At 41.1% G+C, this 27,136-nt stretch overlaps 1 long non-coding RNA gene across 1 annotated transcript in view; it reads right to left on the bottom strand.

The window, feature by feature from the left end:
- Positions 1–26,239, bottom strand: part of LOC114012953 (uncharacterized) — a 55,895-nt gene extending 29,656 nt beyond the window's left edge. The window contains exons 1-5 of the long non-coding RNA XR_008748896.1: positions 25,944–26,239; positions 23,990–24,155; positions 10,375–10,483; positions 9,793–9,964; positions 9,050–9,433 (exon numbers count right to left, since the gene is read on the bottom strand). This is a non-coding gene — a long non-coding RNA (uncharacterized LOC114012953). The remainder of the gene's footprint in view (positions 1–9,049; positions 9,434–9,792; positions 9,965–10,374; positions 10,484–23,989; positions 24,156–25,943) is intronic.
- Positions 26,240–27,136: the final 897 nt, after the last annotated feature.

The raw sequence follows: 27,136 nt of genomic DNA, 5'->3' as shown, positions 1-27,136 counted from the left end.
TTAATGACCAGCTACCAACTAATGGATGGTGAGTAACATATGGCAGAGCTTGGCCTCTTCACATATTGATTAAAAATAATTTAAAATTTAAAGCCAAGTTTGTTTGACAAGGTTCCAGCTTCTCAGCAGCCACTTAATCTGAATAAATCTGAAGGGGAAAAGCTTAAATTCTAACCTAAGGCAAAGCAGAACAAATTCATTCTCACATTACATAATTGAATCTATTACATTCGCCCAAGACTAACAGCCAACACTTCACAATTTTCTCCCTCTACCTAAAATATTTGCTGATGTAAACAGCAAAGCAACTCTTTGTAATATTTGGTAACCTTTTTAGAGTGCCTTTATTAGACCCTCCTTATTAAACACAAACATTAATGGCCATAATCAAGACCTGTTAGTCACATTTTAACCACATATTATTTAATGCAACTGAATGATTCTATTCTTATGTTCTCCAAGCACCACTTGAGTTAAAGGGTCATACTTTTATAAATATCTTTGTGTTCTTTTCTAGCGCGATGAATGTCAGGAGCTGAAGCACTTGAGATAATTGTTCCTACTGAATGAATTTAAATAAAGTCTAACTGGATTACTTTTTTATTTGCTTTCAAAACCAGCTAGACACACTAGAAAATAGATCAGATAACAGCATAGAAATTACAGTACCTGCCTCTATCAAGAATCAGATGTGGAGCTAAGAAGACTCCAAGTAAATGAAAGGAACAAAAAAAATGCTGGTACTGATTTTTAAACGGTGATTATTTGGGAAAGGAAAAAGGAAAATGTCCCCACAGCCCAGCTATACACACAGTAAGGATCTGGATAAAGACTTTGGATATTTGGCAACTGACACAAACCGGTGGCTAAAGCACTTCGTTAGTGTCAGGAAGCCTGTAACCTGCTCCCGGCTCGGGCGCTGAACTGCTCCATAACCCCCGCCACGTCACTTTGTCTCTGGCTTCTCACTTAGTCTTTTTGCAGTGGCTGCTTCAAAACATTCTGGTCTTTGTCGAGGCTCTACCTGCTAATTCAACACAAGAGAGTCACCAGAAAGAGCTGACACTTGCACTCCTCTTCAGTCCCACTACAAATTTTTCCCTTAGATGACTTGGCCTTTTGGAGAACGTTACACCCCAAGTACTACAGGGAATGCCATGGCCAACTTAAAGTACCAAGTATCCACAGGATTTCCACAGATCAGCTGAACTGGCATAAACCGCAGGATGTAGGGAGCACAAATACTGGCAGTAGCAAGGATCACCTGGTTCCTGCAAACCCTTGCCAGAAGACACAGTGATACCCAGAAGCTGAACTGGATTTTTCTGGTGTGAAGAAACAGCAGGTAACAGAGGGAAGGTGTTAGAAAGCACAGTATTGACAACATGTATGTAAAAGGATAACAGCAGAAACGGTGGGAAAAGAAACCGTGTGTCCTTTTTCTGAGTAGTACTAGCAGTGCCATGAAAGTAGGAGGTGCAAGGTTGGAGATGCAGTTTGGCTCTTCACCAAGACATCAGCCGATTACATATTTTAGAAAAATGACTCGAAAATATTTTTATAAAGTTTAATTTGATTACACCTCTATTTCTCTTAATGGAATTACTAAGCTGCTCATTAAGAAATCAATTTATTTCTAGCGCTTTTCTATCACAGCAGCACATTACTCCACGACAGAACTTTGAAAGAGATTAAGCTACACACTGATGGAGACAGAAACAGAGCTCCTAAACTGCCACAGGACTTAAGACCTAACTTGTTTAAATCCTTTTAAAGGAACACCACCAAAACCACACTGGATACCAAAACACCAACTTCAAGTATCTATGCATGTGTCAAAACCTGATTAGCAACCATGCATTATTTATTAACTGCAGGGTGCTCCTCAGAGATAACAAACACTGATTGCAGCATTTCACTGATTGGAATTGGGAATGCAGCAAGAGAATTTTCCAAGGGCACACAGGAAAATCTGTGTCAACACCAGGAATAGAAGCGAGATCATCTGGCTTCCAGCTCCATAAAATCACCCTTCCTCTCCAAAATAAAATTACTTTTCTTTTCTAATAATAAAAGCCACTACAGGAAGGAGTGGTCTGTTTTTATCTTTTAATTTCAGAAATATGAGGAATGACCAGCTCTGGTCCGCCCTGCACTTGGACTTCCTAGATGGTTCCTGAACACAGCCAATGCACCCTGAATGCAGGAAAGAAGTTAACAGCTTCATTCTCATGTCATTGCTTCCCCTGTGATCTCCCAAACAGCAAGCAACATAAATTAGGATTTGAGTTAAAATAATCCACGGCGCACCCGCTTTTCTTTTAGATATCTTTGTGGAACCTGACCGCATCCCGGTCTTTAGTGTATTTTTCAAATCTACAAGGCAGCAAGTACTGCTCTCCATCAAAAGATGGGGAACAAAGGTATAGACTAGTAACCTGCTAGAAATCAGACACAAAGGTAGGGTTCTGGAAGCAGTTTCCTAAATCAAGGCTAGCGCTTTGCCTGTTGGATCCACTTCCATCTCAAAAGACTGAAAGAGGTAACTGGGACTTGATGGAGATGCCAGGATCATCTTGTATTAACTCCTATCAGCCAAGCGTAAAACACCAAATGTATGCAAATCTGGGGCATTATCAATTGATTTTTGTATTTGTGGTTTATTCAATATAGAAAATGTTCTATATGTATGGTTGATTTTCATATTTATGATGTGTGCCACATTGGCATGAACACGCAAACAACTTCTGCAGGACTGCAGCTGCCATGTGAGCTTTCTAGCAGACCATGGGTATTGACTAAATGTCCACTGAAACTATTCTCTTCACACTGTCACACCAAAGATTTTATAAATCTGGGGTTTTTAAAACAGAATAAAACTGAAAAGCCTGCAGAACATACATAAACGTCTTCCACGGAGAATATGCTTGGAACATCAAGTGTACCATCATTTCCTCCCAGGCAATTGCATATTGCCCATAAACATCATTAGTGTTTATGTGCGCACAAATGATCTCTGAACTATTTGTCATTAAAGTTAATTAAAATCTCCTGCCTGAAGAGAAAAATAATAGGACCTGGGAGTGCATTTGGAAGCCATTAGGGACAGTCCTTGTGCTCTATGGTAGGGCACATGGCAGCTGAAACAGCCACGTGTTAGTGCAAGCGTGGAGGAGCAGAGAAACACATGGCACTGAAGGAGGACAAGGGAAAGCAGAGGAGGAGGGCTGCAGCCCTCGCATTTCCCAAGGACCTTGGGTCTTTCTGCCCAACATCGGGACACTAGAATTTTTGTCATGGCAAATATTCTCCAAGAGGCAAGAAAAGACTGCTTAAGGAATACTCAGTGAAGAGGTGCAATCCTGCACCTCACTGAGCGCTGTGAAGATCATCTGCCTAGGAAGGAAAGCACTCAGCACTTCCCAGGGAAAGTCAGGGAAGCACAGGCATTTGCATAACATTTGTAAAAACTGCTTCTGCCACAGATATTTTAGGCCCGTGGAGGACTTCCTCCTCCCTTCCTTACCCCCCTTCTCCCAGCAGGTCAAGAAAAAGTCTGCTGCCCTGAGCTATCTTTCTTAGCAATCTGATTAACATATGGACACACTCTGGCTTACTAAAAACAGGAAATCAATTTGAAAGGCAAGACAAATATTATTTGCTTTCTTCCCATCTGCTGTGATACGTGAACACGCCTGCTTTCAGCAGTGATACAGGGTTATTGATTTAGGATATTTATAGCGTATATGCCGTTATCAGGCCAACTATCAAAGAGCTGTAGGAAAGGCTGTTTGACCCTACAGGCTATTTAAATATGTAGTCACTTAAAAAAAAGTCAGATTTTCTTATTCAAGTTGACAGCAATACTATTTCATGTCATGCCTAAAGATACCATTTCCTGCTTCTCCATCTACTTCTGTTTGATTGCAAGTCAAATTAAATGTAATTGTTAAAGGACTCTCCTGTCTGCATGGTGACCCCAATGCATTTCCAGGCTACTGCTTTGACCCTCTGGGTCTGCAAAAAGCTGGTTTTCACAGCACCGTTGCCTTTTTACCCATAATCAGGCCGAGTCACTTTGCTAGAGGGAGCACAGAAAGCCAAAGGACCCTTTATCATAAGCACAGGCTGTCTTTTAAAAAGGCAATTTTAAAAAGTCTATATATAAATAACCAAACCAAATAATTCTGAAGTGGCCACAGATAACTATTTAAAAAGAGACAGCACTGTGTGCTCCCAGCAGTAGCCTGGGCCGAAACGTGAAATATTGGACTGGATCATTGCTGAGAATACATGTGCAGTATCTTTCATCATACCATTGCGTTCCATCCATAAACACTTCTTCACACCGCTCAAGCCTTACTAAAAAACCCACAAGCTGTCAGGAGGGCTTATTTAGCAATGTTAAGTGAATTAATGAGAGCCTGTGCTCATACAGAGCTCCATATAGCAACGTGAGGCTCTGCCAAGGGGCATGGTCTGCACACACATATCACAGTGTCTCCCACAACTGAAAGCCAAGATGTGCACTAACTTACACGAGGCTTATGCCCATCTGGTCAAGAAGCAAAAATATAATATTAAATACTGGTCCCATAAAGACAGATCAGCTTTCAGAGACTCCATACTTAAAGGAAAAACCTCAAGACTGACCCGTATTTTCCAAAACTTTTGCAAGCATGAATTCATGTCCAGGAAAATGAGATTTTCCTAATTTGCTGATCCTTTATGCCTCTCACATGGTTAATGGTTCATACCACACATTTACTGAGGTGCAGGTGGAACCCTCCATATTTCGCCTTTCTTAACTCTTTCCATGAGCTGTAAAGTGTTGGCATTTAACTTGCCTTCACCAACTCAGAATTCTTGTTCCAGACTCTTTGCAAACTCAGGCAGACTTCCACACCTTGGTTTTCTTCAGGTGGAAAACATCGTGCCTTTGACAATGCCACGGGAAAATTGTTCACTTGAAGGAAGTCTGGTGACTGGAAAACTACGGAAGTACTACCATCACTTTTCCTGCGTAGTGGCATCTCCCAGGAGGTGTGGTACATGGTCCAAGTGCCCTTTAAAATCGGTGCCATTCTTGCCATTAGCCAGAATGGAGAGTAACTGGATTTGGAAGATTCCCTTACATTTGAGCCAGGCTTCACTCCCTGCTCTGCTGTTTTGCTGGGCACCCAGCCCATCACCTCATGGAAGACCCTCTAGCCCAGCAAGTATCCTTAGCAGAACAAACTCCTTTTAGGAACGGATTAGCATGACTGATGCTCCTGGAAGCACTGGGCTTCCAGTGGTTATCTTTCTAAGCAGGAAATACCTGGAGAAAGCCACAAGGTACTGGAATATAAACTACAAATGAATATACATTAGTTATTAAGTAAAGCATTCAATAACAATAATTTGTGAATCTGTAATTAGGGATGGAAATTAGATATAGAACAAGTAATTCATGTGCCATGCAGATAAAGCACTGAGCTGAGGCACGGGAGACCTGTATATAGTTCTTGCTTCTACCAAGGACTTCCTACAGCGGTTCAGTTTGTCTATTAGGGTTGATACCAGGTATAGGAGACTTTCTAAAAAAGCTCTTGGGCAAAATAATAAACTCTGCCTTTTTTCTCTAACTAGTAGAGTTTCTGCTATTGGCAGTCAGAGGCAGATATTAAACACTTCTGTGCAACATTAAGGAACATTTAGGCTTCACTTCTCCCTTCTTACTTTCATTGTGGTTTAGATCCATGCTTTGCAAAACAAGAGAGCGTGATGCAAAAAAAGGAACGAAGTTAGAGAAATTGCTCTGTGAAAACTAGGCTGGTAGCTTTTGCCAAAGGGAAAAAGTCTGCAACACAAACACAAGGATCTCTAGCTGGCAAAAATGACTGGCAAGAAAACACTGAATTTGCCCCTTGATGGTTGAAACACAGGCCACTCTTCGGCCTTAGACCTAGGCACTCCATGTACATTGCCACTGGGTCCCAGGTAACAGAGCTGGCACTGGAACAGTGACTGGACTCAGCCTGATGGAAGCCTGGATCCCTCAAAAGGTCCAGAAAGGTCAAACTAAGGCAAAGCCCCTCTAGGAAATCCCCAAATCTGGAACAGGGGGGCAGGACCTGTCTGATCTCCCCTGCCATGAAGGATCTGCAGCCTTCACACAACAATGAGCGGGAGCTGCTAAGAGAATGATGTCTCCAGGGATTCAGGAGGGACCAAGGCAGACTCATGGCAGCCACGTGCAGCGACGGAGAGAAGCACTGACTTTCAAAGCCACGTGGCTTAAGGTAACTTGAACAGAAACTGAAGTTCAGGGAGCAATTCCATGTCTAGAATCTGAAGAAGCTACAAGGTCATGACAAGCTGACACCAGTAAACTCCCATCTGCAGCAGATAACTGGTTAGTAAACATCTGGCTCCAGTTTTAGGGAAGTCCAAGAAGAGGGAATGGAGCTAGCAGCAGGGTATGAAATCAGCTGGGGTTATTCCGTGTTATAATGCTACTCGGATGCAGCAGGGACTGCTGGAAGTCACTGGCTGAGCAGCACCCTGGCAGGAAAATTGCAATTCTGCGCACAGTGCATTTCTAAACGGCCAAGGGTTGTGCTGGGAGTTAACCACTGCCCAGACCCTGCACTGGCCTCCCGCCTAGGAATTAATTTTGACTTCTTCCATATTTCGCTATTATTTTTTTTCTCAATCTTTCACCTACGTACCAAAGCATCTTGCTATCCCTTCATGCACAAGAGGGTGTGAAGGATTGAAGTCTTTTCTAATAATAAGCGTAATTTTCAACAAAAGTCACAGAATTGATTTTCAGGGTCGTGTAACCCTCATGTCTCAAAGGCTCTAACACATTATCACGGGAACCACTTCTCCTGACCGGAAGCAGCATATAATAGGAAATCCTGACATCTGGAATAGCGCATCTGGCAACCATAATGTTTCCAAACTTGCTAAGAGTCCTTGTCAGCCTTTTACACCGAATTATTATTACTGTGTCATGTTCTTTCTTTACAAGGTGTGTCCATATCACTCATGTTTACACTGTTGAGCAGCATCAATTATATAGCAATCACTTGTTTATCTGTGGCACGGTGAAACTTTTAAGATATTCCTGGTGCTGGTGAGAAGTCAAGAAGTTTACAGTGAGTTGCTTCTCAGTTGTTTAGAATTATATGGCTGTTGAAAATATCCAGTCCAAGCTAATAAAAAGAGCATAGGAAGGAATATAAAATCTTCTGATTCAGGCCTTAAGCCAATCTCTGCCTACAGTGGATAGGAAGAAGCCCTCATGTATATTCAGGTCTGCTTAACATGAGGTTTCTTGCAGTTTTCTCTGGAGCATTCTGGGATTGCTGCTGTCAAACACAAGACAACATGTTCATAAAGGGATCCCTATGATACTTTTAAGCATGACAAGACCATCTTTCACACATGGTAGAATGAATTCACAGGAAAAAAAGGATGTTTCTAAACAATTACAGAGCCTATCAAAACAATGTGGCATTAAAAAAAAGTTTCCGCAGCCCTTTTACCAATGCAAATTGCTTTCATCTTGAAAGGCACCTCATTTGCTAAGTTATTGTTCTTTTCGTCTGTTCAAGTCCTTTTCTGTGATCATTTCCACTTACCAAACCAAGCTTCTCCCCTCCTGGCTCTACCTCTACCAATGGAACTCAGAGATTACCACCACATAATGGCGTGGAGCTCCCTTTCATCCTGCCCTTCGCTGCCTTGCGAACCCACCCTTTCATTCATTGCTGCTATACTTTGCCAGCATTTTGCAACTGCATCTGTACCTCTGGACTTGCTGAGAAACATCTGGCACAATGTTTGTTGGCAAATAGCTGATATACAAAATAACATGCAGTAATCATGTCTCCACTGTCTCCTGCACAGCCACAAAATACACTGTTACTGCTCCAAATGTATATTAAAATGGACCAAATGGTAATGCTCTTTGCCATTTCTTTTTTTAAACTGTTACTTAATCAAGCTTTCTGTTAAGGCAAGAACAAGGCAGAACCTGAGCTTGGATGTCCTCATGCCTGGTCCAACAAAACCTAGTTTTTCTAGATGGACTTAGTTGAAAGGAAAGGAGTCATATTTACAATATTCTGTGCATGTGTGGGAAGCTCACCTAAAATTACAATAACTATGTGATGCTGACTGTTGATTCACAGAGCCCTGAACAGACTAAGTGTTTGGTTTTCACTCTGCAACCCCGGATAATTATACTCACACATTACCTTCAAGTATCTGTGCCTTGACATCTCAAGAAATACCAGAGATACTTTCTCTAACTCAATGTGTGTTCCCTGTACAGACAGAGGGCATTTCACAGGAGTCAGTGGAACAGAAACATAAACAAACCCCTGTGCCCTGGTTAGGCCTCCGAACAGGAATGCCAAACACCTCCCCCCTGCTCTCTGTCACTGATACCTCCATCCCCATGGGTCACTGCTGGTGGCCACAGCTTTTAATCACATGCTGGGCCTCCAATGATTTATCACCCCTTAATAGTTTTTGTGTTGAAGATTCCCAGTTGGGAACTCTGCTCCCCTTCCCCCCGCCATGTAGCTTTACCCAAGAGCATCCAAACCAAAGCAGGAAAATATACTGTCCATGTGCAAGCAGAATTAATGCTGTTTAAGAAAACTATCTGTTACTGACAGGCACTTTTAGAAAATAATTAGTGACACCATATAAGATTTTAGAATTAGGCAAAGTTTATAAAACTAAAGACTTCAAATCTAGCATAGTGTTTCCAACAGACTGTGTGGCTCTCTGTTGTTCTCTGCACAGTGCATTTAAAAACACAGCCTTGCTTTTGGTAAAATCTTGCTACAAGATTCACTTCAGTTTTCAGCTCCAAGCTGCTTCAGTGGAACTTCCTACCAACGTACCGTCAGCAGAAACACTATGCACAAGAAGAACACCAACATGTCATGTGGCATTTATGATCTCAGTACATAACCAAGATTTGCCTCATAGGAAACACTGACGCAGCAATTTTCATCCACAGGTCTCACAAGTTTCCTGCGCTTACCTCCATTTTAAAGCTGAGCTTTCTTTCCAACTCAGTGTGGGATGCTGCCCGAACCAGGGTTAAAGCCAGACTTCCTTCGTCCCCAGCAAAAAGTCTATGTGACAGACCCAGACATCTCTCAGGAGCAGATAAAATTCTTCCACTTGTTCAGACTCATCAGGAAGTAACAGTTGTGATTCCACTTTGAACAAAGAATAAACCACTTGAGTCCATACCAAGTCCTCACGCCTATGTCTCCAATCCTGGCAGGAAGGGATTCTTCCCTCTCAGGTGGAAACAATCCCTGCAGGTGGTGGTGCTGGTAGTGATGAGGACAACATTGGTCCGTCTCCTCTGTTGGCGTTTGCCCAATGGATTCAAACAATCCATCTAGTTCATTTTTCTCTATAACAAAGCAGCAGACACCGTAGCTGTAGGGCTCTCAACACAGTTGGCCTCACAATTGTGTGCAAGAGCCATGTTATTTCAGCCACTGACTGGAAGAGTTTAACCACTTATTTTAGGATTTGTTCCTGTGGAACAGAAGTAGACCCTTTATACAAATGGGTCATATTTCACTCCTGCGTCTCCCTCCTGTCTCTCTAACACTACTCAGTAGTCTAATCAAAGCTACATAATGCTAGCAACAGAAAAATCAGGTTGAAAAACTAAGGAAAGTAATAAATTTCAGTGGCAAACTTACACTCAGAAAACCTGAAAATGAAGTCCAAAAGGCAAAGAAATCCATCTCATCAGTCAGGTACCTTGGAGGGAAATCATCTGGCATGCACGGGAGGTCTCCCATTGCCCAGGTAGGGGACACAGCTTCAGCACATCACTCCTTCCTTCCCATCCAGCTCTCATGCTCATAGAAACTGGGGTGACAACAGGGAAAAGAGGGATGGAGAATTGTTCTGGTATCATCCCGGCATGGAGCTGTAATGCAGCCAGGGGATATACACTGGCATAAGAACTCAGAAATACATGCAGATGCCTCATTTTATGTGTAGCTTTAGCAACTGCCAACATTTTGGAGGTCCTTTACTTGTATAACATGCAAGAAGCAGCAGTTATGTGCATGAGGTATGTTCCTGATACATTTAAACATAATCCCTAAGTTTCAATGATACTAAGCACTCGTAGCCATAACCAAAGCTATGTCATTCTTTGATGATAATCATAATCTTTAAAAATAAGACATTTTGTGTTATACTTAAAGTTATCACTTGTAAAACAATAACTCTGCATGTATCTAAAAATGTCTAACACCATGATGATTTAATTCATAAACCACAACCTGCAACGCTACCTGACAAATGAGGGTGCCCATATGCAACACAACTTACCCAGGAAAGCAGGCAATTAATTCACTTCTAACACAGGATTACAACACAGGCTGCCCTCTCACACCCCAGCAGTGTAGATCACAGCATTTCTCATCACTGGTGGATCAATCTACAAAGGCAGGGAAGGTTAAAAACAAAACGTAAGACTGTTCAACTTATTTAGTCGCTTATACATGGTATATAAATAGTGTTTTTGCATTATGTCATAGAGCTACCATTGCCCTAAATGGCAACAGGACCTTAACAAACAGGTGTCTAAGAGAATGAGGGCAGACCAGAACCCTTACACATAAAGAAAAATGCTTATTATAGTTTTACCACTTGCCACAGACTGTGACAGAAGTGCTAAAATCTAAAGCTAATACACAGGAGGTTTGTTTATTGCGTTGGATGGACCAAAGAAAAATTTCCTGCATATGACACTGAAGGCAGAGTGCACAAAAATTCCTCTGAAGTCTGCAGAGAGCATTGAACAGACCCTCCTCTGTTTTAGCCTCTCTCTCACATATCTGTGTTTTGAATTTTAACACAGCTGTGAAAGAAAAAAAAAGCAACACCAATAAGCTTGCCAATTAGGCATTCAAATGTCAGAGACAAAGGAAAGTTTGGTAAGGAGATGAGTTTGCTGTGGGCAATGACTGTGTCAGACAGCCAATGACATCACTCCCTGTGCTGTCTCCATCACAATTTTCCAGAACAGGATTACAGCGATGACAGATTCCATTCCAAAACTCCCAGGCAGCTCTTTACATAGATGTTAGCAGAACAAAAGCATTACATGAGATTTCCTCTCTCCGTCAGGCAGCATTTGATGTTCTCTAATCCTCACCTTGGGAAAAGCATTCAAGAACCATATGGACTTGCTGAAATCACACAGGATGTCCTGTCTCGTAGCTAAAATACACGACTTAAGGAACCTCTGTGGGGCTGAGAGGGCAAAGAAAGTAGGTTCTGGTTTTTATTTCCAAGAGAATGGCAGTGATAGAACCCAAATCTGTGCACATCACTGTCAGGTGCAATTGCTACATATCCCATGAAAGACTATTGTGGTAACTTAATGGGGCATAAATGGGGAGTAGAAAAAACAGAAAAAGCATCAACACTATCTGCTGTATTAGAGAATTCTTCAGTAACCAGAAATAAGTGACAAAAATTTAAAAATTTCTTCTGCTTTCATCTTTAAAGATTCAGTCTTCCACTTGTACTGAATTTTGACCATAGCTGGTTAACTACAGAGAAGTGAGAAGTCAGAGCACTTGACATTTGGATAAAAGCTTTCATTTAAAATAAGTAACCAGCATTTTCATGCATTTTAACCAAAACTGACCCAGTAAAGAATTTATGTGTTCAATTAATCTAGTTCCCTTTTCTCATTCAATTATCTATGACTTTTAGCACTGGCAGGAAGTTATTCAATTAATATTTTTATTTTGTATGGAAACTCAATCCTATTCGTATCTATTGCCAATCAAATCATCTTAATTAACATAATCGGCACCAATTGTCTGCAGTCTGCTGTGTCACCCGTGACCTGAGTAGAACTTTTTTCATCTCCTTCACAGAAAGATATTCAGTGAGTGAGCACAGGAACAGTTTAAGTCACGTTTTCAAAGTCTGATGCATGCCACGGTGCAGATAATGTATATCCCATTTTCGTGCTCTGGATATTAAAGGAATGATCAGAAGCTAAAAGCAAATAAAGATAATAGCACACATTCTTTTATAGTTACCTTTTTTTTTTTTTAAACTATGCTTAAAATGTTATAGCTCTCTTTCTCAGCCTCCCAGACTCATATACCTCTCCTCTGGAATTTAGTTAATGGAAAATCAAAGGAAGTTTAACAGGTGTTATTATAAAGAACCCTTTACACTTGAGACAACTGCTACATGGTCATTATCTAAGTATGTCTTATGGTTTGGAGCCACACTTGAAAGTTCAGGTTTCTTACATTATCCAGCGCTCCATTCCATGCACCAGTTTCCATTTTATTAATGCCAGCAAAGACAAGCTGTATGTTTCCGAGATGAACTCGCATGAAAGCGCCTCCTAATTCAGAGCTACCAACTGATTCAGGCCCATCCCTGCTTGGTGTGTAATTCTTTTGTCCCCTGTCATTCTGAGTGTATTCTGTTATATCTGCAGTGCGATGAATTTAGGTTAAGAGCACAGTTACTGGCATGCTGCCCACCCCAAGTGACTCAGGCATCTTCTTGTTTCGTTACAGTGGCCTCCCAAGCCCACAGGATTTATCTGTGTAGACAACACAATCACAACTCATCAAAAAGTGCAAGGAATAAGCAGTGCATGAGAAAAGGGTTTTTTACTTTTAACTGCAAGGAAAGGGTTGTAATAAGCAAGTATTACATTGCCTGGAATTAACAGGCATGTCACTGCAAGCAAAAACAGTTTCACATTTTGGGTAGTTTGAGAAGCAGACAAATACCGTGACTGTCTTTTTCTTCTTGATGTCCTTGTATAATTGATCTTGAGCTAGGAACTTTGCATTCCAGCAGAAGCCTGGATTAAAAACCTAGACCAACAACAGTCAGCCATCAATCTTGATGCCATCTATCCTATCTGCAACCATTTGTATCGGCCATTAGCTATTTAGTGACTCTAAGTCTCAGGCAGAGAGATCATCTTTCAAAGAGAATAAACTCTCAGTGCATATCCCCATTCATTCCTCCTATTCTTTTGCTAATTCCCATCTATTACTCCCTCAGCACTTGCAGTGAAATCTCATGCTCATTGCTTCACTCATATTTATATACCACATTACTAAGCTTTCTTTTTCCAGATACGATTTCCAACAAAAATTTAAGTGTGAACTTTCCAAAAATATGGCAGATCAGACTGCAATAACTCCTTCAGCATATATCCATAAGTACTTGCTTCTCAGTTATATTGATTTCTCTTTACACCGTTCCTGAAGGGCAATGTAGCACCAGGGGCAGCGGCAGTAAATACATCTTCACTGTAAGGGTTCTTTCCCGCTGCCGAAGCAGTGTAAAGTGAGAGGTTTGTGATATAAAGGAGACAAAAGGCCTTGTAATCAAAAAGGTACCTCTGCGTAAGATTCTCCTCTTCAAAAACTTTGAAGTTGTTTTTTCTGTGTCTGAAAACATCATCATTTTAAATACATACATTTTACTAAGAAAACACTCTGAATTTGCGCCGAAATCCTCTCTGCCATACTCTAGGTTCTCAAAATATTCCATTCTATGACCCCTTTGTCACCACAGACTACCTCACCCAACAAGACACTGTCCCGGTACACACACGACATGTAAAATAAAAAAAAATGGCAAAAAGCTCTTGGGCACCCAGCACTTCCAGCAAGACAGCCATACCTGTTCCATCTTCATCTGAGTAACGGTAGTCTCAAGTTCAGAAGGTCGCAGGACTTATTTACATACATATGACCATGCAAGTAGGTTTGCACCTGGCATAAATAGGTGCACCTGCTTCTGTGTTATTGCAGACATGCTTACTTACAGCAGAGGATAGGACAAATCAACGCTGCTCCGCAGCACAGGCAACGTTACCTTTTGTGCCAAAGTACAGCAGGAGTTAGACACATAATCAAGCATTTTGCCCTCATCTTCCTGCCAACAAAGCTCGATTTCTCAAGCAAACGGCAGTGGGAGCACACCCTGCAGCCGTGGGACTGCTCTTGCTCCTTGGCAGCAGCAGCAATTCCTCACCCAGAACTGCATCACCGGCTGCAGGTTTCTGTCTCCAGCCCGGCATGGAAAGGTGTTGGGACATGCAAGAGAAACGCTGCAGGGAGCTCCAAACACTGCCAGCAGTAGTAGCAGGGAAGCACAGGACAGGTAAGCTTGGGGAAGCCTGTACCCTGCAGGCTCTGTGAGTGCAGAGAGTCCCAGGCTGCCCCAACCGGGCTGCTCACCTCTGCGGAGCTGCAGGGCAGGCAGGGCAAGCGCTGGAGCAAGGCACTGCTGAGAAAGGGCTCAGCCCCAGCAGGATGCTGTGCTCCTCTCGTACCCTTTCCTTTCTGCCAGTTATGCAGCCTTCATGCACAGATCAAGGACCAGGGAGAAGAGATGCCCATTGCTGGGGCTTTTCGCTGCCCCCTGGCCTCTGCCCAGGCAACTCCCTCCTTCAACCAACGCCCCAAAGCAGCCCCATCAGAGTTTCTGGCTGCGATCGAGCCAGAATTGCAAAGGCCAGCCTGGATTTCTGTTCCTCTGTACTAATGAAAGAAAGATACTATTACACTTGCCCTGCTGACACAGACTCCTTCGAATTAACTGGACAAGCGCATTAACCAATGCATGTGTTCAGGGCGTCAACATACAGCACACATGGCCCGCGGTACTTCCTAAATAGTTATATTACTCAAGCTAATTTTCTTAATTGTTTAGGTAACATTTTCCAATTGTTGGCACTCCTCTAGGGCTTTCCCATTGGGATTCTTGTTCCTAAAGAGCAACAATAGACTAAAGGAACTTTTATTACTTTGGGATTGGTCATTAATGTTGTCATGCTGGGTTTTTTTCTTCTTTCGAGATAACGATTACAGGCTCTAGAATGTTATTTCTTTTTTAAAGTACACTACACTGAAGACCTGCACAACCACAACTGTCAGGGAACACACAACTTTTGACTAGCTTGTGATCTTTCCCTTAGTGCACCTTGTTGAACAGTACCAGGCTCTCCCACACGCTACCTTGCCGCTCTGAATGCTCACGAGAGGAGAGATACCAAACTGCCCACCTCCTGGCAGGCACAGCATCCCTATCCTCATCCTGCAATTCAGTGAACTGAGACACAGACCAATAATAAATCAAAAAGTCTGAAGTTAATCACATCACATTCAGACCTCTAACTACATTTCTAAGGCATCGGGTTCACGATACTTTCTGTTCTAGCTAACAAATTACTTCAAGAGGTGCTCTTTAACTTTCTATAAACTGAAATCAATTTGATCAAGCCCATGAGAGATGCAGTTTTCAAAGTCAAGGAAAATAATCAAGTGTCTAATCATGTCAAAAAAGTCAAAGTTCACAGATGCCTCTTAAAATTCCTAGTCTACACAGTCATATTCTTCACCAGAAACAGCAACACTGCAGTAAAAAGGCACGTTATCCGAAGTTTTTTCTAATATAATAAAGCAAATTAATTTATTGTTTTTAATATAAGAAGCACTCATTTTCTGGCTAGTTTTACTTTAAAAGTATTTCATATGCACAATTAAGATATTAAGCATGGGCCTGACCATGTTTTTAGGAATTTAAGTGCGCCAGTACTGACAAATCATTGGCACTTAGCAGTTCTGCCTTTAAAATCATCATAATTTGACTTCAGAGCACTGCAAAAAGCTAAAAAAAGATTTTTAAGAGCTGGAAAATTACTTTTCTTTCCAGACTGTTCAGAGTACTGTACATTCATTGTACTTTTGAAAGCAATGTGACTTGTGAAACTGGCAACTTTCCCATCCATAGCGTCTTAGAGATGTTTATAGCACATGATATTTTAATTGCCTGATGACAAAATTATTTGGAAGTATATCAATTTCACAATGCATTTGCTTCATATTTTAAACAAAAACTATGAGGTTTGAATGACACTAAGGCCTGGATATAAGCCCAACAAAACAACACAAACGTTAAGGAAAGGTGTCCATAATCCATCAGCCTTAATGCATCCATGAACATGTATGCATAAATTTAGGTGTTGCTAGGGATTCAATCTGCCCAATAACTATCCAGGTGTTATAGACACGCGTCATCGGTGAAGTCCACGGTCACTCATTAGAGTCTGAAGTTAAGTCCAGGCCAGGTCTTCTTAAGGGTGGGCTTCTCAAGGGAGCAGCGGCTGTCCAAAACCAGCATTTCTTTTTTTTTCCCCTGAACAAAACCCTAGTAACTTCTAAACGATTACTGGTTTTTTTAAAAATAGGGAGCTACTGAAATAAGACAACAGTAACTCAAGAAATGTATTGAGTCATTTTACAGTCAAATGACAACAATATGGCCACAGAACTTCGTCCAACAGGTAAGCTCATCTTTTGCATATATACGGAGGAACACTTGTTAAATAGAGCCTCTCTCTAAAGCTACAGGACACTGATTATATGTGAAAGGCGTGTCTACTGCCTTCTGAGCACAGTTTGCCATTTTTGTTTCAATGTGCAAAATCCTAACATGGCTTTGGATCCGCCTACTTGGAGGACTGACTTCCTATGTTGCATTCATAAACCTGGAGTCGTCTTCTTTACAGAAAAACTAACAGACATGACCGTGCAGACAAACTCGTGCTGTTGTGGAATTTATGCCTCACATATATGCACATACTTATAGATAATCCAACCTGTAAACCCCCCACCAACAGAACTGCTGTTAATAACCCCCCCCTTTTTAGCAGGTAGTCAGGGCAGTCGACTAGCTTGGTGAGTACATGCAAGGTGGGGGGGGGGGGGGGGAAGAGGAAATCATTCTAGTGATTACATTTTGTTGCAGCTGTCCTCAAGACATCCAAGCAAAGTCCTATAAACCACACTTGACAACTTGTTTAGGTCCTGCTGAAATACGTGAAAGCAAATCCTCTTATTGGTACAAATGTGATTTACAGCAGCTGAAGATCTAACTTGTAGATGAGCCTCATAATTATTTGTATGTAAGAAAAACACAGGCCCCACTCCTAAACTGGGATTTTACTGGAACGCTGTTGCAGAAAAGGAGCTACATCAGTGCTCCTTATCATATTAGAGATCATTTTGTAAATGGGGAACTGACCCTTAACTGTACCAACACTAGTAGGTGTCACTAGAATTTATTGCCTCATGGGATTTCCTCTCTGTGACTTCCTTAGGTCTCTGCCCTTGTTTATCAGTTTAGTAGCATTCGTAACAAAACATGCACATATATTCTACAAAGTACGTCACATCCTTGCAAGGAGGGAGGGTAGCCAGACACCCTGAAATATGGAATGTGCATTAGCAAGCGTGGTCCATAAAATTTCAAAGGCTGAGATCTTTTCACAGCCTGACAGATTTTCCCATATAGCTTTCCACATTCCTAGTGTAACCCAATACAGGCGCTGCAGGCTGAATGATAAACAGAGACTCCTTCAGGAAACCTTGGGAAAGTGGAGCCTCAGAATATTACACTTTGCTCTAACTATTCCACAGGTGACTGTTAAGGCTGCATAGCCCATTTTTTTCAACTGCAGAAGACAGGCAGAAAAAGTGAGAACGGGACAAAACAACTAACTAAAAAATGTCTGGCAATGAACTATCACTACCCTTGAACTCTATCTTTTATGGAAAATAAAAATAATTCAGTACTTTCCAATCCTGGAAAAAACAGAAGCAGTGTTTCAGCAGATACACGATTTTTTACATTTACCCAGCTTCTGCATTAGGTGCACCGGTAAATGTTGCTGTAAAATATGGTTAGTAATACCTGCAAACCACGAGAAGTGTGAGAGCACATTTCTACTACTTGACTCACTTCTATTTACCAGCTGTGTGCTTGCCAGCTATAGCTTATGCATATATTCATTGCAGCCCCAGCTACAAGCAATGTGCATGCAACACGTACAAGCACTCAGAAAATGAGAGCCTTGCCACAGCCAGCATACACTCACTGAGCCAGGCTCTCAGCAGCATTCAAACTGCACAAAGAGAGCCCAGAGCAGAGCCAAGGCAGGTACACGCTACCAGGGCTCCCCAGCCCATGAGAACGGCTGTCCTTCTGGTCAAACTCTAGTGTAAAGCGGAGCATCTTCAGAGCTGTTCTGCTTTGCATCAGCTGTCGGTGACTTAGAGCTAGTGCAGTTTTCAGGCAATGTTGGGATGTTTTGACCACACTCCCTTCGTTATAGCTTTGCACCCTAGGTAGCACAGGGACTGTTACAGCAACAGAGTGACAGCAAAGGATTACCCTGCTCATAGACTGTCTTTCATGGTACAGTTCCAGTAGACCGGTGCAAATTAACTACAGCATGGCCAAGAACCAGGGCCAGGATGACTAATAACGACCTTCCAAGCAGCCACGGCACGTAGTAAGAGCACAATGTACTAAAGATTTTCAAACAACATATTATATAATATACCACAGCCCCTATATTATGCCCATATGAGCAGTGGGGTAATGTTTTCAATAGCTGTTGTGATCAAAAGAGAGAGTACATTGTTCCCCATCTTGCAAAACCTATCATGCTTGTTACTCAAAATTATTTGTTAAAAAATATGTGCAACCATATTTCTGACCATGGATTTGGGCAAAACACTGAACCAGATCACCCTTTCGTCAGCTGTTATTCTGATTTATGACTGGACAGCAAACTCAGATAGTATTGCCTGCGCTCCCTCGTCACACGATTATGTGACACAAACAGGAAAGACTTCAAGATGGCTGAACAGTATTTCCAGGCTGGATCTTTAGGCAGCCACAACCTCCAGATTATTTTTAAGATTTCTGCTGCTTGTGGTGGTCAAAAAAATATTGGCAGGAAAGAGACTGAAATGCTGAGTGTCATTAAAAAGAAACCACCTGTCATGTCCTTTAGTATTCTCATATTAACTTGCATGCAGATGGGAAAACAGGTTCATTAATTATTAGATATGAAATACAATTCTTCGCATACCCATACCATTAAGGTCAAGATGTTAAATGGCTAACCCAAAATTCTGATATTTAGTACTAACCATAGGTATGTCAACATTCAATTTATCTGGGAAATTACACCCCCTATAAAAAAAAATTAAAAAAAAAAGAATAAAAAGAACTCTGAAGGAGGGCATTAACCACTCCAGTACCGTGAGGCACATCTGGCCTCTCTTATTTTGAGCTTAAGTTTTAGGCCGGAACCAAAAGATATCTTCCCAAACAAAATTCATTTTATCAAAACACCTATGCACCTTTTGAACCTGATACATTAGTATCTTCCTTTATGAAAGCCTCTGGCATCCAGAGACACAGTAACTCACATTTTCATGCATCCTTTCAAAAGGCAAGGCAGCTCTCGCAGTCATTTACCTGCCGGTTCCATTTGTATAGACACAACTTGTTTCCTGCCTGCACAGCTGCTGATCGTGGGCTGGGCTGCCACAGAACAACAAAGTTTCAAAGAAGGAAAGGCAAGCATTTCTTTATTCTCTCCCTCTCCTCTCTTGGTAACTACTCAGATGAGTTCTGTTATAGGCCACTGGAGAAGATAAAATTCATTAGCATAGAGCAGAGAAACACTGACTCCACTGTAGTACTCTTTGGAGGCCACAAACTTCAGTATCACAGTAGTTCATACGGCAGCATCTAAAAATTTACAGAGTGTGAGGTACTACAACTAAAGAGTATTAAATGCATATTTTCTTTCATATACCTATGCATGGCTCAGCGTAGAGGATCACTAGTCTGAATCACATAGGCATTACCGGCACGTAAATTGTCTTTGTATTTAGGACAGATCTCACAGCTCCCAACACTATTCTTTGAAAAAAATTTAAATTAATGGAAAGAAATAGTATCACAGGCTGGCTAACTGATGCCACAGCCTGTAAATGGTAAATATGTTTGTACGTATAACTATATCAAAAGTATACATTAGAGTCATTACAGAGTGCTGAACTTCTCTTCTTGTTGATAATATTACTACGACTTACATGACAGAAACTGAATTAGTCACCCATACTCATGCACTATTTTGCACCGTAAGTAAACTTAGCAGGTTTTATGGTGAGCTACACTTTGAATAACTCTACATCTTTGGAATCCAGCCAGCCTGAAACCTCAAAACTTTTCCCAAATGAAACTATGTTAATAAAAATCTCAAACTGATCAGCACAGAAGTTACATGTACTCTTTAGCTAGAGAAAAACATTATGAGTAGAATTTGGGGAAGATTAATTCCCCCAAACACACCAGAAATGTGCTAAGCATCTTCATCTTCACGTTCAGTAAATCTTTTCCTGTCTTATCGAAAACTACAAACATTCTTATGCGATTGTAATAAACTTGAAATAGCATTTTTTGAAGTAATCCACTACTTGAACTTCCCAATTAATTCAAGAGCCACAAAAGTGCCTCACATAACATTAGAATTTTTAAATCTGTGGTCACAGAAGCTAGCCAAACTAACATGTGTGCACACTATCTCCACCAGCAGTTGAACATCAAGCTGCAGAACAGGTGATGCCAGCATGTGTAGCCTTCCCTGCTAAACGAGGTCAACTGACAGGCATTATTCTCAACTAGGAGGACCAAATGGAAAGAAGAACTAAGGTTGGAGAGGAAGCTTTAGGAGGCTGAACAGCAGCATCATGGGCAAGCTCCTTTTGTGCTTGAAAACATAAAGAATTTGACATCTGGCCTCTCCTGGGAGAAACCCAAGCAACATCTCCAAAGTAGGCAGTGAAGCATGGAGCTGTGCTATACACACAACAAAGAACAGATAGACTAACACACTGGAAACACAGATAAACAGGTGCATCCCGGACGTCTTTGAGAAACCCTAAAAGATTCATGCTATGAAAAATGGTACCATATATACACGTACCATGAAAAGTTCCAAAACGTCATGGACATTGCTCCTAAACCCTGAAATTTCACAGCTCTGTCTTGCATGATTTTATGATTTCTTGACTCAGTTCTCTGTAAGACTTAGCTACAACACTGATTCTTATATCAAGCAACATTAATGCTCCCCTTCTCCTGTTTATCCAGGTGGGAAGCATGTTCTGTTGTGCCCACTTGTGGCCAAACAGGCCATTTATATTTAAAAGAGCAGTTAAAGAACACTTTTCCCCCATTATTATGGCTGATAAAGGCCCCAGTTCAGAAGCAGAGGTGGAAGCATTCATTACAGCCACAGCCAGTGCAAGGAATGAATCTCAATAACATCAAGGTCAATCCAGAATGACTGTTCACTCTAAGTCCATTGCAAGGGACAGGTTTGTTTACTAACAGACAATTCCCTAACTAGCTATTATTCATTCAACAGATGTGTGCAGTAGGGAGCGCTTTGCTTGTGCTGAAATGGGTGCAACCACATAGCTATAAGCTGCCTTCAAAGCAATTCATGTCCCATTTTAACCTTCATCCACTGAGTGCAACCTGAGCATCTTTAGCACCTCTGAAAACCAGCTTGGGTACCTGAATTCTAAAACAAACAATATTTAAACATCTGGATGCCTGCTCAAGTGAACTTACGAAGGCAATAAAATAATCTGAGCAGAATTTTGAGTTGCATCTAAGGTCCTCGCTTAATTTTGGACCAGAATCTCAGCCAACAGCTAACAATCAAACTGCATTGTCTAGGGCTCTGATGAAGCACACTTCCAAATGGAATGCTTTTGAAAGTGACTGGATTTCCTGCACCATTATTTTCACTAGTAGCTTCTTCTGTCAACTATACATGACTCAGGGGAAGGTGAAGGGAGAAGACCTAACAGACCTGAGCCTACTAACAGTGAATCTTGTCACACAGATTTTATTTTAAAGTTTCTCTTCATTGTGTTGTAAATGCTCACATGCCGCCTGAGGAGAGGAAAGTAGGTTTTTTTGCTTTTTTCAAGTACAGTTGGCAGCAGATCTCACTCATGGTCAGTTGCTTGGCAACAAAACAAGTTTCTCTGGCTACAAAATAAATATTCCACATCTGAAATATTTGAGAAAACACTGTTTTTCCTAACTACATTCCATAGTACTTGGGCCACAGGGTTTCCCAGAATAGTCTAAAATGTTAACAGGGTTATACAAAGGACGACATCCAATTAGATTATCACTAAGACAGATACAATACATCCCCCTACACAACACTGTTAACATATTTGAAAATAGTATGTTAAATCTACTCCGTGGTCTGGCGCTCATGTGAAGTAGTTTAACTGCCTAGGAACAAGTTAGCTAACTGGATCCTGCACCCTTTTAAATGTAGGCGTGGTGGGAGACATTTTGCAGGGACTGAAAATCTGGAAATCTCTATATTCGGTCTGAGATGCACGCCAAAGAAAGCATGTCTAAAGAAAGAGGCAGTGAGCGCAGACATAAAATCAGATATCTCATCAACTACCAGAGCCACAGAGGTACGCTACGGGAAATACCTGCTCTGGGATTGGTATAGAAAGTGTTTAATTAAAAAGTCACATGCTTTCAGGTAGTTCATAATTCTCACTGCCATCTTTCTCTTCATCCTTTTAGCATGACACTGCTTTGTTGAGGACACAGGCAGTAGAAGCCAGTTCTTCCAACCCTCTGCGAGCATTTGTTCCATTGACGAATTCTAATATAACGGACAGATTCTTATTTTCTAGATGCAAACAGCGTGCGTCCTGGACCAGCAAAGAAAAACCCTTCAGAATCAGCTAACTTCGCATGATTTCCCATCATGATCGACAGCGGATATCTAAGAGGCGGCTAAGAACAGGACAAGTATATAGTGATGCTTTTTTAATATTCTCTTCAGCTTTTGACACTGTAGCACAAGGATTTCCTGCATTTAATAGCCCTTGATGAATCTTTTTTCCATTAATTCATCTTAATACAAAGACTAGGGAGGAGAAATATATATTTCTAGATTTTATTATTCGTTAATAATTCCCAAAATATAGTAGTAATTATTTGGGGTTTTTTATTACCTGGTGACAAATTAAAAATTATTCTAAAACAACAAAAAGAGAGACTATCCACCTCAAGTATCAATTAGAAACTCTGATGAAAAGTTTTAAAGCTGCCAGTTCTCAAAGGGGAGGCAGTCAGGAAAACGGTCTCTTAAGTTATATAGGCCAGTCCTAAGTTCAAGCATTCCTTTAAACATAGGACTTGGGCTTCAAACTCACCTGGGATTATAAAAAAATAAAGTAATTCAGACATGCACGACTGATACACAGTCTAGAGATCTAAGATCAGCCGGCAAACCTCCTATGCATACCTAAATGCTATGGCTGTGTCTAATCTACATAAATTCCCCTTACATTTTTTTCTTTGGCATACACCCAGAGCACTTGCATCTCAGCGCTGGAAGCTCTGCTTATATCGCACAGTCAAGTGTGAACAGGATCTAGAAAATAAGACATACCTGGCCACTCCTCATTTGAGTAGCCTAATCTAGTGGACACATTAAAAGCCCACTAGCAGTTTAGAGACAGGCAGCTATTGACTAATTCATGATACATGAGGAGAAAAACTTATTATCTCTTCATTTTGTTATACTCATTTGCCCAGTAGATTACTTTTCCGAAGTATTCCGGTGCCATTTAGTGGACAGGATGGACAGCACCTGCTTGATGAGTTCTCATGTTTTCTTCATTATCAGTGCTTGGTCCTCTGTGCAAGAATAATTAATTTCCTCCTGAATGTCCTTTAATGTTTATGTGTTTTGCAGATGTGGATTAAAATTTTTGTTATATCCCCATTATACCATTTTGCAATAAGAAACGAAGCTACAGAAGAATTACTCTTTTTGCATCTACTTATTTTACATGTCTCACTCCAGATTCTCAGAATTTGCATTCTCTGTGTACCATTTTCTTTGTTAAACTAGTACTAGTTTATTCAATAAACTGATAATCTGCAGCTGCTAGTGCTTGACACATAAGCATATTAAACCCAGGATCTCCAGGTAAACAGCCAAAAAGCAAAGAAAACCTACCTGTAAGTGTTTTCACTTAACTCAATGAGAGGCAAAGACAGAATTTCTTCATCACTGCACTCAAAACTTTAGTCTTCCTAAAGCTCTGTCTTTCACACTCCATCTTGCCATTTCTGGAATATTCAAAGCACTGTTCCTGCAAGCTTCAGTCCCAGCCCATTTCATCCTGTGCAATAAGTAAGCAAAAGAACCTGTGGAAAAGTGCACTTCAGGACTGTATCATAATACTCAGGGAACAGAAAAAAAAAAATGCACATAAAGCCTTAAATCTATCACTATATTAATCTCGATGCTCAACTTCGTTACGTCCTATGAATGCAGCCCTGTGGATGCTCAGCATACAATGCTACGCTGACACTTCTGTGCTTCATCAAGAGAACCGGAGCGTGTACAGATGCAGAGCACTTTATGCTGGAGGGTTAGTGGTAGACTGGGACAAAGCAATTTTTGACAGTAGGTTTCACAGAAATTTGCTGATAGCCAAAACACTATGAAGTTTCAGTCCCAGGATTTATATCAATATTTTACAGGGAGAATGATCCAGCAAACATTTTATCCAGCGCTTATTCTTTTAACAGCTCCCTGGACTTCTTGTTCCAGGTCAAATCACTTGGCTCAATAAGTCTTAGCCTCCCAACTGCAGCCTTACCATAGATTTCAGACTCCACTTCTATCCTGTCTGCTAGCCCAAACTATTCTAATTTCATCCAGTCTGTCTCCTACCTCAGCCTGGTGCTCAGTCAACCACCCACACACTTGTATGTACGTTTTGCTTTCAGCCCCTATATCCAGCCACAGTGTCCATATACTCACTGGCTGTTCTTATTTCACTGTCATTCCCTGCTTCTTCCCAGCTCTCCCCGCTATACTGTTACTCCTTATCAGATCCGTACAAACAGCCTCCCTCATTCCTTCCTAGCATACTACCATTCCTCTGCCCCAGTCCCTCTGCCTGAACAGTCCTTGGTTCTCACCACTACTATGGCAGCTCTTGGCCACCCTCTTTACCTCTACTGCCCGTTCATAGTGCCAGTCCTCCTACACAGTGCGGTCCAGCTTGCCTTTCATCAATTACGCATTGCGCACTTTCCCTTTCTACCCAAAACATCATTACATTTTTTCCCTGCCAATTTTCTTATCCTCGTTTCCCCATCACATTTGGTCTTATCCCCCTTGAATTAGAAGCAGGTAGTTCCGTAGTTTCTTTCATGTGAACAAGTTACATATCCCTGACAAGGCCGGGGCGGGAGGAAATCATCTCCCAGAATGGGACAATTAGGTCTTTTCACAGAAAAACATTGCCAATATTTTTTTAGCATGGGTAAAACAATGTATTTTTCTCTAGTCTTGTTCTTGGAAGACGTTAAACTGTTCTGGCTGAAACTTTCTGAAGAGAATTCAGCCCGAGGCAGACACCCAATGCAACATGGAAAAATTTAGTTTGAAAAGCTACTTTGACAAAGCTGTGAACAGCTGAAAATAGGCCTTCAGGACTGGAAGTGCCTAGCTGCCTTAGTAATAGACGCTGTTACTAGCCCTGCCTGTAGCGAGAGTCAAAGGGCCACCCTATAAGGTCACCCCCTTTGGTGACAAGCAAGCATAAACCAACTGCATTTTATTAAGTAACTCTGGCTTCCTGCTAGCACAGCCAAGACAAGACTTCTGCCATTTAATTGTCCAACAATTTGATGCCTACATGAATCCTGACAGAGACACCCTAACAATACTTTTCCGTTTCCTCAGGCTGTGCCACAGAATAGGAACACGGGTAGCAGCGCTGCTTACAAGATTTCCCCCGAGCCTCAGTTTATGATGTGGCAGTTCATTGTAAACAGTTGGCAGACAAGCCACTGGGCCTCCAGCTGTTCAGATTCCTTCTGCGAGAGCCAACGTAACTGTAGCCCTACTTGTGTCTTCAGCTCCTCCACTCTGGAGTTTGCTGAAATGGACCTACCTAAAGTAGTTAGACCACCTGTTGCATCACCAGATCCATTTAAAGGAGTCCTTCTGCAGTTTGGTTTATGTGGTTTGACAGTAATTGTTTAAGTGGATGCCGTTGTAATGGCACTGCAAAATAAAATTGCAGAGTTATTGCAATCAATAAATATAATTACATGCTCATCAGACCACGAGCTTATCTGCACTTAGTTCTCCATACCATAATGCAGTCCATAAGGCTAACTTATGGCATGTTACAGAACGTTGGACAAATGACATTTGCAGATGACAAAATATTCACAATCAATTGAACTTTTATAGCTCAGAAAGATTTTGAGCCCTGGCAAAAAAAAAAAAATAAAAAAAATAATATCAGTTTTGGAACTTCAAAATTGCTATTTGGTTTGGGAACAAGTTTGATTATACCAGTATCATTGGTACCAGGAAAAGTCACAATAAATTAACACAGTCCTAACATATAGCAACGCAAATGGCATTTTGCAACTTCAGTTACATAAGCATGTAAATCTGTAATTTTTCTTTCAGAGCTGCACAAGATTGAGCAGCTTGAAGTGGGACATGCTGTTATCATGCAATATTCCAATATTAACTTCCCTATATGAAAATATACATGCACATACATGCTTATAGACACATCTACACACATACCTGTATGTACTTACTGCCAAGTTCATAAACTCGCTACAACTTCTATAAATTGACCCTAATATCACCTGCAAGGCAGACCTTTGTCATAACACTGATCTTAAGTAGGAGGAAATTCAGACACGGAAATTAGGATAACCTTTCTAAGGTACTCACCAAATGGGAAGCAGTACTTACAGACTGACTTCTATACTTGTGTTCAAATCGCTGGCTACAACCAAAGCAAAGCATAACCCTACAAACGTGAGAAACATGCAGTTACAATATCACAGTAACAGTTCTGCATCCATACATCGTACATTTCTATTTTTGTTTTACATGTATAAATGTAAACATGTTTTTATATATATACTGGTAGATGAGCAAAAACATATACAGAAATAAGTTCACACAAAGGACTTCTTTTACAACTAACAGTGGAATATTAAACAGGTTTTTTTAAACTTCATTACAAGAGGCTTATAAGCTGCAATAATTACACTTGCTTCTAGTAGTGCCTCAACAGGTCAACGTTAGCTGTTGGTTCCAATGGTACTGCAGTAT

This window comes from Falco peregrinus, chromosome 9, assembly GCF_023634155.1.
Source record: "Falco peregrinus isolate bFalPer1 chromosome 9, bFalPer1.pri, whole genome shotgun sequence".
Classification (NCBI taxonomy): Eukaryota; Metazoa; Chordata; class Aves; order Falconiformes; family Falconidae; genus Falco; species Falco peregrinus.
Note: the sequence above shows the minus strand (reverse complement) of the source record. Positions and strands in the feature narration are given on the sequence as shown.